This window comes from Pinus tabuliformis, chromosome 3_1 (assembly GCF_031772625.1).
Source record: "Pinus tabuliformis cultivar Carrire ecotype Pingquan chromosome 3_1, CPIR1, whole genome shotgun sequence".
Taxonomy (NCBI): domain Eukaryota; kingdom Viridiplantae; phylum Streptophyta; class Pinopsida; order Pinales; family Pinaceae; genus Pinus; species Pinus tabuliformis.
The window spans coordinates 640,708,625-640,724,106 of NC_142301.1; positions in this window are offsets into that span (position 1 = coordinate 640,708,625).

Genomic DNA, 15,482 nt, shown 5'->3' on the forward strand with positions numbered 1-15,482 from the left:
TGAGTTTCCTTTACTACCTTTTCACCATTAGTGACCCTTTCTTGTAGCAACTTCTTCAATTCATCCATCTTATCATCCATGCCATCAAATTTAACGTCAATCTTAGCTTCCATGCCATCCATCTTAGCTTCCATTCCCTTTATCTTAGATTCCACGCCATTTACCTTAGATTCCACGCCACTTATCTTAGCTTCTGTTAGCTTTTGTGAGCGTGACATTTGTTGCACTTGTTCTTGTAATTTTGATATATCATGTAGCATTTCTTCCTCTTCTTCATGAGTCATGCTAGAGCTTTCAGGTTCCTTACTAGGTGTTTGCATTTTCTTTCCTCGGGGCATCAGTTACCGATAATAATGTTTTACTATGCCCTTTGAATTCCGTTAAACCAAGCTTACACAAAAATTAAAAAAAACTACACACCTTTTTTCACTTTATAGAAGCCTGATATTGAATCTGATGTATCTCTGTAATTTTGGATCATCCAATTTTGAAATTGCTACCTGTAGTAGCCTTCTGTGTCCTCTTTCCAATGCCACAAGTCTGAGCCAAATTGGATTCTCCAAGGAAGAGTTATGTGAAATCTCCCACAGTGACTTGCTTTTAGACTGGTTCAGTAGAGCGAACTTGTACGACGTGCCACGAGTCACTGTTTCAACCTTTGAATCTGAAACACACGCACAAGAAACTACAGTCCGTCCTCTTTCTGTACCTTTTTACGAAATTTCAATCCGATCCTCAGAGAGAGAGTTATGACGATTTTCCCCAGGTCACCTGTTTTGAATGTAATTCAGGAGTCTGCAAAAAGACCAACTTCCTCAGATCATATCTCCGAAAATATTGTGCGAAAAGCTCTGAAATTCGGATCCAAGGTTCAGCGCCAATTCTTCTCAAATGGGTTTTTTTTTAGACTTCTGAAACATCACAGAAAAAAAGTTATAGCGAAAATGCCACGATGACCTGTTTGGAGCAGCGAAACCCTAGAATCCAAAGCTCTGATACCAAATGTTATGAAACCAGCTCACAAAAAGATAGAAAAGAGAGATCCACGCCTTAGAATTCAGCCTCTTCGAGGGGGAAACCTCCTTTACATTACATAAATGAACAATTCTTGGATCATACAAATGACAAAATCTCCTTTCTATATATAGGAGTCTAGGGAGTCACAATATAATCCAGCCGACCTAACAATAATAATATAAAGCCACAAAAATAACAATAGAGGGATTCTATGGGGCACAGAAATAACAATATGGGGGTAATAGGGGCACAACAATATAAATAAGGGGTATAACTACAATAGTAATGGGGTAATCACTAGTATTATAGGGACCCAACACCCTTTTCTATAAATAGAACCTCATAACTCATTGTAAATGCTTTTGGTCAGCCAAGCTTTCGATAAAACTATCTTGGAGAGAGCTTGGACAGTGTTGTAACAAGCCTTGGCTTCTTCACTACGCAAAGCTAGTATATCTCTTTGGAGGAGCAGGCGGTTGTGGCTGTAATGTTTTGCTATTGGAACTAGTGGTTAGACATGGATGTATTGTCTGATTGGAACTTACACTTCTTAATATAATAGAGCCAGCACGTTTCATGCATATGTTGTATTGTATTTTATGCTATATGGTTTAATCTAAATGATATATGTAGATGTTTTCTCACGCATGCATGTATGGACTATTCTGTATAAGTATGTATGAATCTTTCTAAAATGTGATGTTGGTTTAACCATCACTTTTGATTGCTCGCTAACTTTCTTTTGAGCTTGTGATGCATCTTCGTTCGTGTGTTCCCTTCCAAGCCGCGTACTATTACAGGTTTCCAAGGGGCACACTCAGCTCACCCTCAGTGTGTTAGAACCTCTCATGCACCTACCTTGACTTACTGCAGTTGTCACACCCTTGCTACCAACATGGAAATCTTACTTGCCTGTGTGCAAAATCGCAATCAAGGCATTACCGTACGACCCACTGTTGGGACTCCTACCCCAAACGGTCAGAGGTCTAATTGGGACTTATTATTGGGGAGATCCCCTTACATGTTGGCGGCTCCAACACCATCAACAAGAGGGTTGGATACTTGAAGCTCATCTCTTGGACTAGTTTACTAGACATTTTTGCAAAAATATAATCGAGTTGCAGCTACTTTTATGGGATTCGTGTGATGTGGTTTGTGACACTGTATTTCTCCAGTTTTCTTTATGCATTTCATGATTAGGTATTTCTGACATCCATCTAGATTTTTCTAGTGATTATATTTTAAGTTTTAAAGCATAGTTCATGATCAATATGCTTTGTTTTGTCTGAGATTTTCATATAAGTGTTTTTTCTTCTAAGAAAATGAATTCATACCTATATGCTCATTTTGCTTCTTCTTTCCTCCTCACCATACTATAATGACAAGTTCACTTTGTGACATTGATTACACATGCCTTGCCTCATTCTATGTCTACAACTGATCATTTGGAATACTTGGCCTAATTCCCTAAACTGGTTCCTCTCTATCCAGCAAACCTTATTGTGCAAATTACTAGCCTAAAACCCTAAAACTCTTGATTCACTTCCATTGGATGTGAGCTTAGTATAGAGAGATCCTTCTCTGATTTGGTAGGGCTAGATACCAAGTCAAAAACTAGTCTAAGGTTACCTCCTTGACTTCCTTTCTCAGCCTTGGGAAAACTGAGTGTTAACAGGGTAGCCATGATCTTAGTGACATTAGAAATGCCTCGATTAACTCAATATTGTTTTCCTATTCAAGACCTTGCAAGAATCTATGTAAAATTTTTTTCTAGCATATCATATTCTGTTAGTTGTGGTAGATGACAATCTATCTCAATTATGTGCACTGAATTCCTATTTCCCCCAAGTTTGCTTCGCATGTAATATGAGACACTCAACGAAATTTCGATGTCCTTCCTAGTATTGATGATGCTACATAGGATCTTCACATCACATAAGATGCTTCTCAACGGAACTACCATGTCCTTCTTAGTCTCGATGATGCTACACATGATCTTCACATTGCATAAGATGCTTCTCATATCACTCTAGAAAATTCTTTTGGGAACCACAAGTGTGATTTCAGGCTTCATATTCATCATTCTTCTACTAAATTCCTTTAGTAAAGAGGTCTTATCAATGCCAATGAGCAGAGGAATGAAGCCTGAAACCCATCTTGAATAGTTGGACTTTATTATGTTGAAAATTGCGTCGATGTCTCTATGTTCAAATCCTCCATCATATGATTCATTGTTCAAATACCTGAAGAAACAACAAAAACATGTAAGGACATGGATACAAAAACAATAGAGGAAATTTTATGGTATTTAATGTTTTGTATATTAATATTTCAAACAATTTTTTTCTTTTGATGGAGGCAAGACAACCCACCATTCCATAAACTAAATGACCTATGTACACGTTCTTGTCAGCTATAAGCTCATCTAAAATGACCAGAAGATCTTTTGCATAAGCAGAGAGTGAATCTCTATACAGATCGAAGTTGAAATGCATGGGATCGACATTGCCGGAAAAGACCATATCGAATACAATGACTTTGAAATTTGGCACCAGGTATGAAATGAAAGGTCGTATTCTCTGTAGATTAGAATACTCAAGTGATATTGAGTTCCTCCCGGGCTAATATACTTTCACGTGTAATGCATGCATGTCTCCATGTCTCATACATGTAATATGGATTTCCATCATATCTTTGACACCATTACAAAGTAATTAAATATTAATTTAATTAGTAACTTATTATATTTTAGTTACACCAATAGACATCCCCCTATTGGAATTGGTCACTTTAATCTTTTTGTTAATTAATTTTTTTGATCAAATGGTTAAAATTGAAAGATGCGAGTATATTTTCATCTTTGCCACTATACCAATGAATGAAATTAAAAGTGATAACTTCCTTGCATATCTAAATCAAGTGTTTAAACCTTATTTAAATTATTTTTTTACCAAATTATGATTAAAAAATCACTTTGCCATTAATAATGGACCACTTATGAAAATTAATGAAAATTAAATTCACTGAATTTCTTTATAAAACATGCATAAACTTGAAATGTGGCTTCACTGTTGAAAGGGGGTATTGGATGAGAAATGTTTTCTCATACCACATGTCCAATGCCTAATTTGAATGTGTCATTGTAATTATGAAAAGTTCTAGCATTGTTCGCAGTGTGGAACCTTAGGTATGTAACACTATTTTGTTTTGTTCCCACACAAAAACTTTTCTTATGCCAAATGTCAATTGCCTAATTTGAATGTCTTTGCAGTTATGAAACATTCTAACATTGTTAGCAACATGGAACCTCCGCTTATGTAACACTATTTTGTTGGTACTCAAAAATGAGTCATGTAACTCATTCTTGCCACTCCATCGAATCAATAAATTCATTAATCTACCCTTCCCAACATATTTAAATTTCAGAAACATTTGGTTCCTAAACATTTTGGTGTATAGTATCGCTAGGGTTTCGGTGCAACTAGGTAATTTTAATGGTTTTACTTAAATGGTGAAGCTCCAAGAGTAGATTTGTTGACAACAATCAGCTAGTTGTTATTCATAAATTTTTTTAGTGTCTTATTGTGGAATTCTTCTATTTATTTATTAACACTAACAGTGTTAACGTTTTTAATCTTGCTTTCATCAAACCAAACATATTCAAAACCATTTGTCTCTTCGGCAATGTAGTCGTTGCCAGGTATAGCTCTTCTCATGGAACAGTGAGAGCAATATGGAGAATATAGTTCGTTCAAATACATTAAACTTTGGGTAAATTAGCACAATCTCCTACAAAACCGTGAGATTTTCCTTGAGATTGTTGGGCAGTAAATTTTAACAGAGAAGAGGTACGACAATTATTGGGATTGGTTTGTTATTTTTCTTGATGTTTTAGCTTTATGTCTTGACTTCCAAGTAAATTCTTAAGGCTTAATATTGCTATTAGTGTTTCTTGGTTTAATTTTCTTTTAACGAATTGAACTAAATTTTTTTAGACATACAATTGGACATAATGATGCCTACTAGCTGAGGAGTTCAAATTTGATTCCAAATAGTTCATTCGATTAATATTTCAGATGGGGTTATTAATTATGATTTTTTTAATATAAATATTGTTGAAGAAATGGAAAACCCGTGATGAATGCCGATGAATGCCAACGACTGATAGTCATATCACTTGGGATAGTATTGTTTGAGTGAACATAAATGTTTTTCTTTTCTTTTTTTTTTATTTACCTTTGCCAGAGATTACTGTTATTCACTCTTTGATGTGGTAATTATGGTTCTTGATACCAAACTCTATGAATAGGATAGTATTGTTTGAGCGAAGATAAATGTTTTTTTTTTTTTTTTAATTTACCCTTACCAGAGATTATTGTTATTCACTCTTTGAAGTGGTAATTGTGGTTCTTGATACCAAACTCTATGAAGATCATACGCTTTAGCCTTTCAGTACTTCTGTTCGCCTCGCTTCTCTGGTAGTCTGTGATAACAGTACAAACCTTGATGTTAACTTTTATAAGTTTTAGATATTACTATTTCAAACTGTTATCGCACAAGGGTTAGGATACTTCTTAAATACGAACATAGGTTGGATTTCAATTTAAAAATTGTGGATGGAAGACATCAATTTCAATTATTTGAAATAATGATGTCGATAAAAGAAATTTATTTATTATATATATATATATATATATATATATATATATTTTAATTAGTTTATTGTTTTTGCATTTATTACTGAATTTTAACATTTTGATATAAATTTGCAAATAAAATAAAAGTTTTTTATTTAAAATATAATATTATGATATGGAATATAATATTAATTTTTTCATGTAATGTAGTCACTCTTAGTTATAGTTAAATACTCAAATAATCACATTGGTAAATGTGGTTGTGACTTATAAACAAATTTTTAAAATTTATTTTTGGTATAAATGTTTCTTGTTTTTTTTAATGAATTCAATTTTCTTCTTGGGCATTGCTAATTGCTTTATAGAATGGCCAAGGAAGCATGTAGAGAAAATGAATTATCCCACTAGAAAATATGTACATGTTGTGCCAAATTCAAATGCATTCCTCATTAAATTGACAATTATATACTATAGGAATGCAAATGCACTCCTCATTCTTAATATAAGTAGTTCCATGGTTCCTCGTAAAGTTTATTATGGGTGTGTATACAATTGTATACTAGTTATTTAATAAATATATTTGTATATTAAATGCCCTCATGTTTCTTTATCTAAACACTAAATTCTTTTTTCAAAATGCACGAGGATACACATTATATAATCAATAATCATGGAAAAGTCTTAGGAATAAATTAAACAATTCCACATAGATTGACAAAGTGCTTTAAGATTATGCCAATTTACTATGCCATTTTCCAAATTTAGTGTGATCCACAAAAAATTGAGACTTCGAAGCCAATGTTCAACAATGAAGAATTCGTCAATTTCAACAAAGCATGAATGAGATTAATTGAAATTTAAGACCGTTAATCATAAAAAGTTGATTAGGAATTTATGCATAAAGCACATGACCTCAGTGTGAGGTGATATGGAACTTGAAAATGAATATATTATACCACCATATTTCTTTTGCTTTAAACATGTCTCAATTACAAATATTTCATTTTATATTATATTATAATAGTAGATATTAACTTTTAATAATAACTTTTAAATTTTACATTTAATATTAGGTTTTAATATTAATAGAGTTGTTGATGGATACTCATCCATGTTATTGGTCTTCATATTGTTTATTTATATAATAAAAAAATGATTTTTTAAGTATAAAGAAATTGAATATCCAACTATGATAGATAATTCATTTTTTGCAATTTAATAAATAATAATATAAAGTAAGAAATTCGTTAATTTCAACTTAGCATAAACCTATTTCAATATAGCATAATCCTTTAGTGCTCTCAATAAATAAGAACACATGCAAAATGATATGGTATAAACTTTAGGAACCTAATACAATATTAGATTTTAATATTTAATTTTATGTTCTTATATTGGTTTTTATTTTGAACTATAAATAAATTGAATATCAAAATAATGATGAAAAATTCAATTTTTGTAATTTGATAAATAATGTTACATAGTAAAAAAATTCATTTCAACCTAACATAAATTTTTTAAATTTTTGTAAATAAAAAAACAGCAAAATGATATAGAATAAACTTCAGCAAACTAATAAAATATTAGTTTTTAATATTAAATTTTAGGTTCTAATATTAAGTTTTATTTTTAATAATATATTTAACCATAATATTATTTTTTATGTTTATGTTTTAATAAATATGGTATTTTATTTTAAATTTCTATATTAAATTTTAATAAATATATTATTTATTTTAATCTCTTTATTAAAATTTACATTAGGTAACATATTTTTATATAATATAAATTAATAATAATAATAATAATAATATTTATAGTGAAAAAGTATTATTATTATTAATATAAGATATTGTTAATCTTTATTATATAATACTAATATTAATATTAATATATATTATTAATAATATCATTAATATAGTATTAATAATGTTTAAAAAAATAACATTTATAATTTTATCATATTAAAAAAAAATATTAAAGTAATATTGTTAATATTAGTATTATTATATATTATTGTTTATAATTTCACAATAATTTTTTTTAATATTAATATGATATATTATTAATTTTTATTATGTAACACTAATATTTTCTATTAAAAATAAAAAAATATATTAATATTAATATATACCATTAATAATAACAAATTAATGTTGAAAATAATAACATCATTAATATTAATAATAATAATAATTTTTTTAAAAATAATATTTATTTTGTCATAATGTTTAAAAAAATATTAAATAATTATTATTATTATTATTATGGGATATTATTAATTTTATTATATAACGTTAATGTTAGTTATTTAAAATATTAATACTAATATATATCATTAATAATAACAAATTAATATTGGAAACAATATCATTAGTAACATCGTTATAATATTAATAATGTTTAGAAAAATAATATTTGTAATGTTATAATGGTGAAAACTAGTTAAATATGCTTAACTATATTGATCAACCATTTTGGTTATAATATTAGGTTTAAGTTTAGGTTTTATAATATTGGGTTTAAGATTACGGTTTATAATATTTGGTTCAATATTAGGGTTTATAATATTAGGCTTTATACTAGAGTTTATAACATTAATCCTACAATTTAATATAAATCTCATGTTTTTAATATCTTGGTCAACTATGGTCAATCACGGTCCAATCCCACATTGTGAAAAAAATTGTCTCAATATGAAAACCAACTATTTTGAAGCCATGGTCAACTAGGGTCCAATGTCGCATTGTAACAAATATTGTCTCAATATAGATATCAACCATGGTCCAATGTCACATAATGAAAAAAATTATCTCAATATGAAAATCAACCATGGTAAACCATTGTCAATCATAAACCATGGACCAATGTGTTGGAAATAATACTGAGAGGGGGGGTGAATCAGTATTATCAGATCAATCAAACTTTTTCAATTTCATGCTCAGAAACATATACGCTACTTCAATTAAGTGAACCCGCGTGTACACGCTACTGTGTCTAATTAAACTCGCGTATATCCAGAGATCTTATAATTCAGTTAGCTTAATCTTCAGTAAATGCATCAGATCATTATTAAGCATATTAACAGTAAACAGGTGCAGAATAATAGAATAGAACATCACACAAGAGCCACACACATGAACACCATGATATAAGGTGGAAACCCAATGTGGGTGAAAACCACCTGCTGCAATTCGTCTCTTTCTTCTTTAATAAGAAACTTCGTTTACAATGCACTGGTGCAGTCATTTACCAGCACGCAGGCTGCAACCTGCAGAGGGCTACAACCCTCGTAGCTCTTGTACTAGCCGATCCATTTACTAGTACGTAGGTACCAACCCTACAGAAGGCTACAACCTTCATAGCTCTTGTACTAGCCGATCCATTTACTAATACGTAGGTGCCAACCCTACAGAAGGCTACAACCTTCACTCGTTTTCCAGCTGCTCCTGGAAGGGAGCTACAACCCCCTTGGCTCTTGTACTGGCTGATATGTTTACCAGTACGTAGGTGCCGGCCTACGATCTTCCCGGGACCACGTTTCATACATTTTCATACTGGATCCATGAAACAATCACCATTATAGAACAACCTGCATCATCAATCACTGAAACACCCAATTCTGAATCACTGTAACCCTGTCAACAACAACCAGACAACATAACAACAACCAGATCCAACTTCATCTTCAAATATCATACTTCACATTGTATACGCTACTTGGATGAACCCAACCTCTGAGCAACTGTACCAACCTCTGAGTGAGTTGCCATCAAGGACAACACTTGAATCATAATGCCAACAATCTCCCCCTTTGGACTTGATGGGAACCACCACACAAAGTCACTCTCCCCCTTTGACATCAAGGGCAAAGGGCGGACCAAGATATTCTCTTCTTTGGTATACCTTCTGTTGTCCATACTCCCCCTGAGTACCTGTTGCAATCTCCAAATGTGCTCCCCCTTTATGTATGCCAAAGTGTACCAATCTATCCATCCTGCTCTTGCTGAATTGTGCTGTTCATGCTCCCCTTGACTGTAGGCAAGATCTGCAAAAGATGTTCTTCAAGAAGAACAAGGACTTATACATCATAGAAGACCTTCCTATCACCAAAAGACTCAATACATACATTCATCACCCAAACGGGTGGGGATATACCAATATTGACTCATCCACCTAACCATGTGGAGATACATTAAGAGTTTACTCATCATTCATCCCAGGCATAGTGGGGAAACCAACATAGGCCGTTACATGACCTTGACACCATAAAAGAGATATCACAAAAGAGATACATGCTGAAGTTTCTGAATGGGCTCCAAGTTGTATCAATCCATCCATGCTCCCCCTGAGTAGATGCAAGTTCTAGGACCAGCAATTCATTCAAGACCATGACTATCATTCATCATATATGATCTGTACCATCAGCCTGCAATTCCATTCCTTTGATTTAGCTTCATAGACTTTAACAACTTCTAACCATAATGCCAACAATGCATTATTTGAAGTATATGCTCCTCCTGAGCCTGTGCCATCTGTAGTTAGATCTGATCATGCATACATCAGTAATAAGCATCAAGATCTCATCATCATCAAGTTACTTCTAACATCTTACAAGTATCAAAACATTTCCAAACATCCTCAGCAGACTGTAACTGTTAACCAATAGAGCATATATTGGACTGGATCATATCAGACCCCTTTTCTAAGTCTGTCCCCACTGCTTTTTCAAAAACTGACATATATGCGACTTTGCAGTGTGAAACTCGCGTATATACGCGGCTTTACTTCATGAAACTTGCGTATGAGAATTAGAACACTGAAGTTTTACATCTTCAGCTCCCCCTGAGTCTGTTATGTCTGTGCTGTGCTGAGTACCCTGTGCTGTGCCACATCTTTCTGGCTGAACTTCCTTCTTCTTCCATATCTTCAAGCATGTTGATGATTTCTTCTTATCATGAGCTTTGTTCCTGCAATCCTTTGCTCTATGTCCAAACTTGTTACATGCATAGCATCTTACATGTTTCATATTCCTCCTATAGCAATCAGCAGCTTTGTGGCCAAACATATTGCAAGAAAAGCAATATCCATTAAAGTACCTTGAATGTGATGATCTTTCTGCATGATGGTCTTGAAACCTTCTTCTTCTACATATGGCTGCAACATGTCCAAGATTATGAAATACATAACATTCAACATTATTCATGGGAGGAGTAAAAGATTTTCTTTGAGGAGTCTCTTTCCTTGATTGTTGATGAGGTTGACCTTTCATCTCCTTGTAGAGCCTTTCAGATTTTGCATTAGAGATTCTTGTCTTAATTTGTGAACCAGATTCACCTTCAATAGACTCATGAAAACCAAGACCAGTTTTGATAGCAGGGGACCTTTGACTACTAAGAATATCATCCAAGATCTTAGTACTATCTTGAAATCGTAATAGTTTATCCTTTTCTTCTAATTTACTTTTCAAGATATTTACCTCGACTTGATGTTGTTCTTCTTTGTCTAGACATTGCTTCTTCAAGGTCTCTTCAGCTTTCCTTCCTTCATCCAACTGATGCCTTAGTTTGAGGATCTCGTTTTCTTGCTCTTTATTCAGTGCTAGCAGCATTTGTCGAGTTCTGGAGGCACATTCCAACAGATCTTCTAATTTGATGATTTCTTCTTTGAGGGCATTCTCCTTTTTGCTAGGTAGATCTTGCTGATCTATGGTTTGATCTGATACTTCATTTGTTTGTCCATCTTCATTCTGAGGTGATTCAGGATCTGAATTCTTACTTCCACTCAACGGCAGGTTGTCATTGTTCCTTTGAGCTGTCTTCTTCTTCTGACGTGCTTTCTTCCCCATTGTTCTACGAATCTCCTTCAAGCGATCAAGCTTCTCTGAAGGACCTGCTCTGATACCAATTGTTGGAAATAATACTGAGAGGGGGGGTGAATCAGTATTATCAGATCAATCAAACTTTTTCAATTTCATGCTCAGAAACATATACGCTACTTCAATTAAGTGAACCCGCGTGTACACACTACTGTGTCTAATTAAACTCGCGTATATCCAGAGATCTTATAATTCAGTTAGCTTAATCTTCAGTAAATGCATCAGATCATTATTAAGCATATTAACAGTAAACAGGTGCAGAATAACAGAACAGAACATCACACAAGAGCCACACACATGAACACCATGATATAAGGTGGAAACCCAATGTGGGTGAAAACCACCTGCTGCAATTCGTCTCTTTCTTCTTTAATAAGAAACTTCGTTTACAATGCACTGGTGCAGTCATTTACCAGCACGCAGGCTGCAACCTGCAGAGGGCTACAACCCTCGTAGCTCTTGTACTAGCCGATCCATTTACTAGTACGTAGGTACCAACCCTACAGAAGGCTACAACCTTCATAGCTCTTGTACTAGCCGATCCATTTACTAGTACGTAGGTGCCAACCCTACAGAAGGCTACAACCTTCACTCGTTTTCCAGCTGCTCCTGGAAGGGAGCTACAACCCCCTTGGCTCTTGTACTGGCTGATATGTTTACCAGTATGTAGGTGCCGGCCTACGATCTTCCCGGGACCACGTTTCATACATTTTCATACTGGATCCATGAAACAATCACCATTATAGAACAACCTGCATCATCAATCACTGAAACACCCAATTCTGAATCACTGTAACCCTGTCAACAACAACTAGACAACATAACAACAACCAGATCCAACTTCATCTTCAAATATCATACTTCACATTGTATACGCTACTTGGATGAACCCAACCTCTGAGCAACTGTACCAACCTCTGAGTGAGTTGCCATCAAGGACAACACTTGAATCATAATGCCAACACAATGCCACATTGACAAATATTGTCTAAATATGAAAATCAACCATAGCCAACCATGGTCATCCTTGGTCCAACATCACATTCTGACAAAGATTGTCTCAGTGTTAAAATCAACCATGGTAAACCATGTTTATTTTAGGGTTTATAGTATTTATCTAAGGTTCTATATACCTATAGTTCATAATATTGATCCCTTAGGTTTAATATTATTCCCTTGGGTTTATACACCCTTGGTTTTTTAGTATTAATCCCTTGGGTTTAATTTTTCATTGGGTTTATAATATCAATATGTTGGATTTATTAATATAAGGGTTCATATTCCTAGGGTATGAAATTATTTATAGGGTTTATAACAATAATCCTAGAGTTTAACATAAATCCTTTGTGTTTATAATCATGGTCAATGATGGTTCAATGTCACATTGTGACAAATATTTTGTGAATATGAAAATCAATCATGGTGGAACATCTCATTGTGACAAAGGTTGTCTCAATACGAAATGGAACATGGTCAACCATGTTTATTTTAAGGTTTATATATGTTGGTTCTATAATATTAGTCCCTTAGGTTTAAAATTAATCAGAAGGTTCATATCCCTAGGGTGTAATATTATTCATAAGGTTTATAATATTAATGCTAGGCTTTAATATAAATCCCTTGGTCAACCATGTTTATTTTAGGGTTTATAGTATTTATCTAAGGGTTTATATACCTATGGTTTATAATATTGTTCCCTTGGGTTTAATATTATTCCCTTGGGTTTATGAAAATAAAAGGTAAAGTACTTATGAATCTATATTGAGATCTGCAACCCTAATGGTTAGGCAGCCATGAGTTAGGTGGCGTGGGAAAACCAAAACCTACAGCAAGTGACAAACACTGAAACCAAGAACCAGCATCAATGACAGAGGAGGAAAGGAGGGGAGAGATCCCCTCCTATTGAGATGTAGCGACAGGGGAAGGCTAGAACAACAGCAACTAGGTGGAAGAAACAAGAAAATCATGACATGTCCTTGGAGCACGATGGCTGGTAGGCAATAGAGGCAAGTGTCAACCATGTACGCCGAAGAAACCAAGATTCATAATCCCAATGAACAAACTGGTACAGAAGCTACATGAAAGACCATGCGCTAATATGAAAATTCATCGGAGTTTGGTTGATGGAAAAGGACCTCACCAGATGGATCCAGTAAAAATGGCAACCCTGAGGCCACATCAAGCTAAATCTTGGAGCAAGAGGCTTCTTCACGGTAATCTTCTCGAACCTGCAAGATAAAGAAGAAGTGTTTGAAAATGGTCTATACTTCCATTATAATGTGGGATTGTTTATGAGATATTGGGAGGAATGTTATAACCCAGATAAGGAAAAATTCCTAGCAGCCCCAGTATGGGTAAGGTTATTCGGATTACCAATGGATTTCTAGGATCTAGAAATCCTAGAGGGTATAGGAAATACAATAGGTGGCTTTGTTAAAATAGTTGAAACTAAAAAAAAGGAAGATACACCTCATATTCTAGAATTTGTGTCTATATGAATATAGTTGAACCTATTCCAAATACAGCCGAGTTAGAGTATCATGAGGAAGTATGGCAACAAACCCTTGAATATGAGCATATTCCATTCAGATGCAGAAGATGTCATGAGTATGGACATATGTTCAAGGAATTCCCACTCACAATAGAAGAAGAGGAGCGAAGAAACAAACAACACACAAAGAAAAATCAAGAAGACGAGGAAGGTTTTCAGGAAGTAAGAAGCAAAAGATGACACACAAGAGAGAACCCCAGTGAAGGAAGGAAAGAACAACAATCCCAACCAAGTAATACAAATAGCTTTGAAATCCTACAAGAAGAAGAAGAAGACAATGAGACCCAAATAATGAATTATTAGGGAGAAAAGGGAAAGGAAAGCAACACAAGTCAAGGCAAAGCACATATCAAGAGAAAGGCAGAAAGTGAACCAACAGAAAAGGAGGAAAAGGAAGTGGGGAAGAAAATGGACAACGCAGTAATGGAAATTGACAGAAGGAGAGGAGAAGAAATAAGCTTGGAAGAAGAATTATTGTGGAAAATTCTAGATGAATGGAGACACCTAGATGAAAGATTCATTCCAAAAGAGCAAAAAAGAATATATAGAGAAATGTTCCAATAGTACCAAGCGAAACAGGGATGGGGAAAGTTGGAAATGGTAGAACAACTAGGCCTCTAACAGGATAATACTCAAGACCATCAAAGAAAAAAAAAAGGCGGGAAAAAGAGAGGCAGGAAGAATATACAGGAATTAATACAGATCATGGGAGAAATGTTAGTGAACACTGGGAGAGTAGTCCCGCTCTCAGCGATATTTCACTAGTTAAACCAAGTACCCCAATGATAATCACATCTTGGAATATAAGAGGCCTGAATAGTAAAGGAAAACATAGACACTTAGCGGAAAGGCTAAGAAAAGAAAAACCGCAACTAATGTTGTTATAGGAAATAAAAATCGTAGGAAGGAAAATGGAAGAAATCCTAAGAAAAATCAAACTGAAATATGAATGCGTGACCATATATGCGAAAGGCAGTGCGGGAGGCATAACAATACTATGGAACCTTGCAAAAATCATAGCAGACTACTGGATAGGTATGAAAAGAATACTCATGGGGAAGTTCCGACTAATAGGAAATAGAGAATGGTTTCTAGTATCAGTAGTATATGGCCCTCATACACCAAAGGAAAGAGGAGGCTTCCTCCTGCAACTCCAACATTTAGGAAACCTCCATAAAGAAAAGTTGTGCTTGATAGCAGGAGACTTTAACACGACAACATCAAAAGATGAGAGGAAAGGAGGATTGCAAAGAGAAGAGCCAGAAATGGAGAGATTCAAGGACCTTCAGATAGAACTGAAAATGGTAGATATCCCAACCATAAATGGAAAATACACATGGAACAATCGAGGAGGAGGGAGCAGACAAATAGCTTTAAGGCTTGATAGATTCCTAGCAAC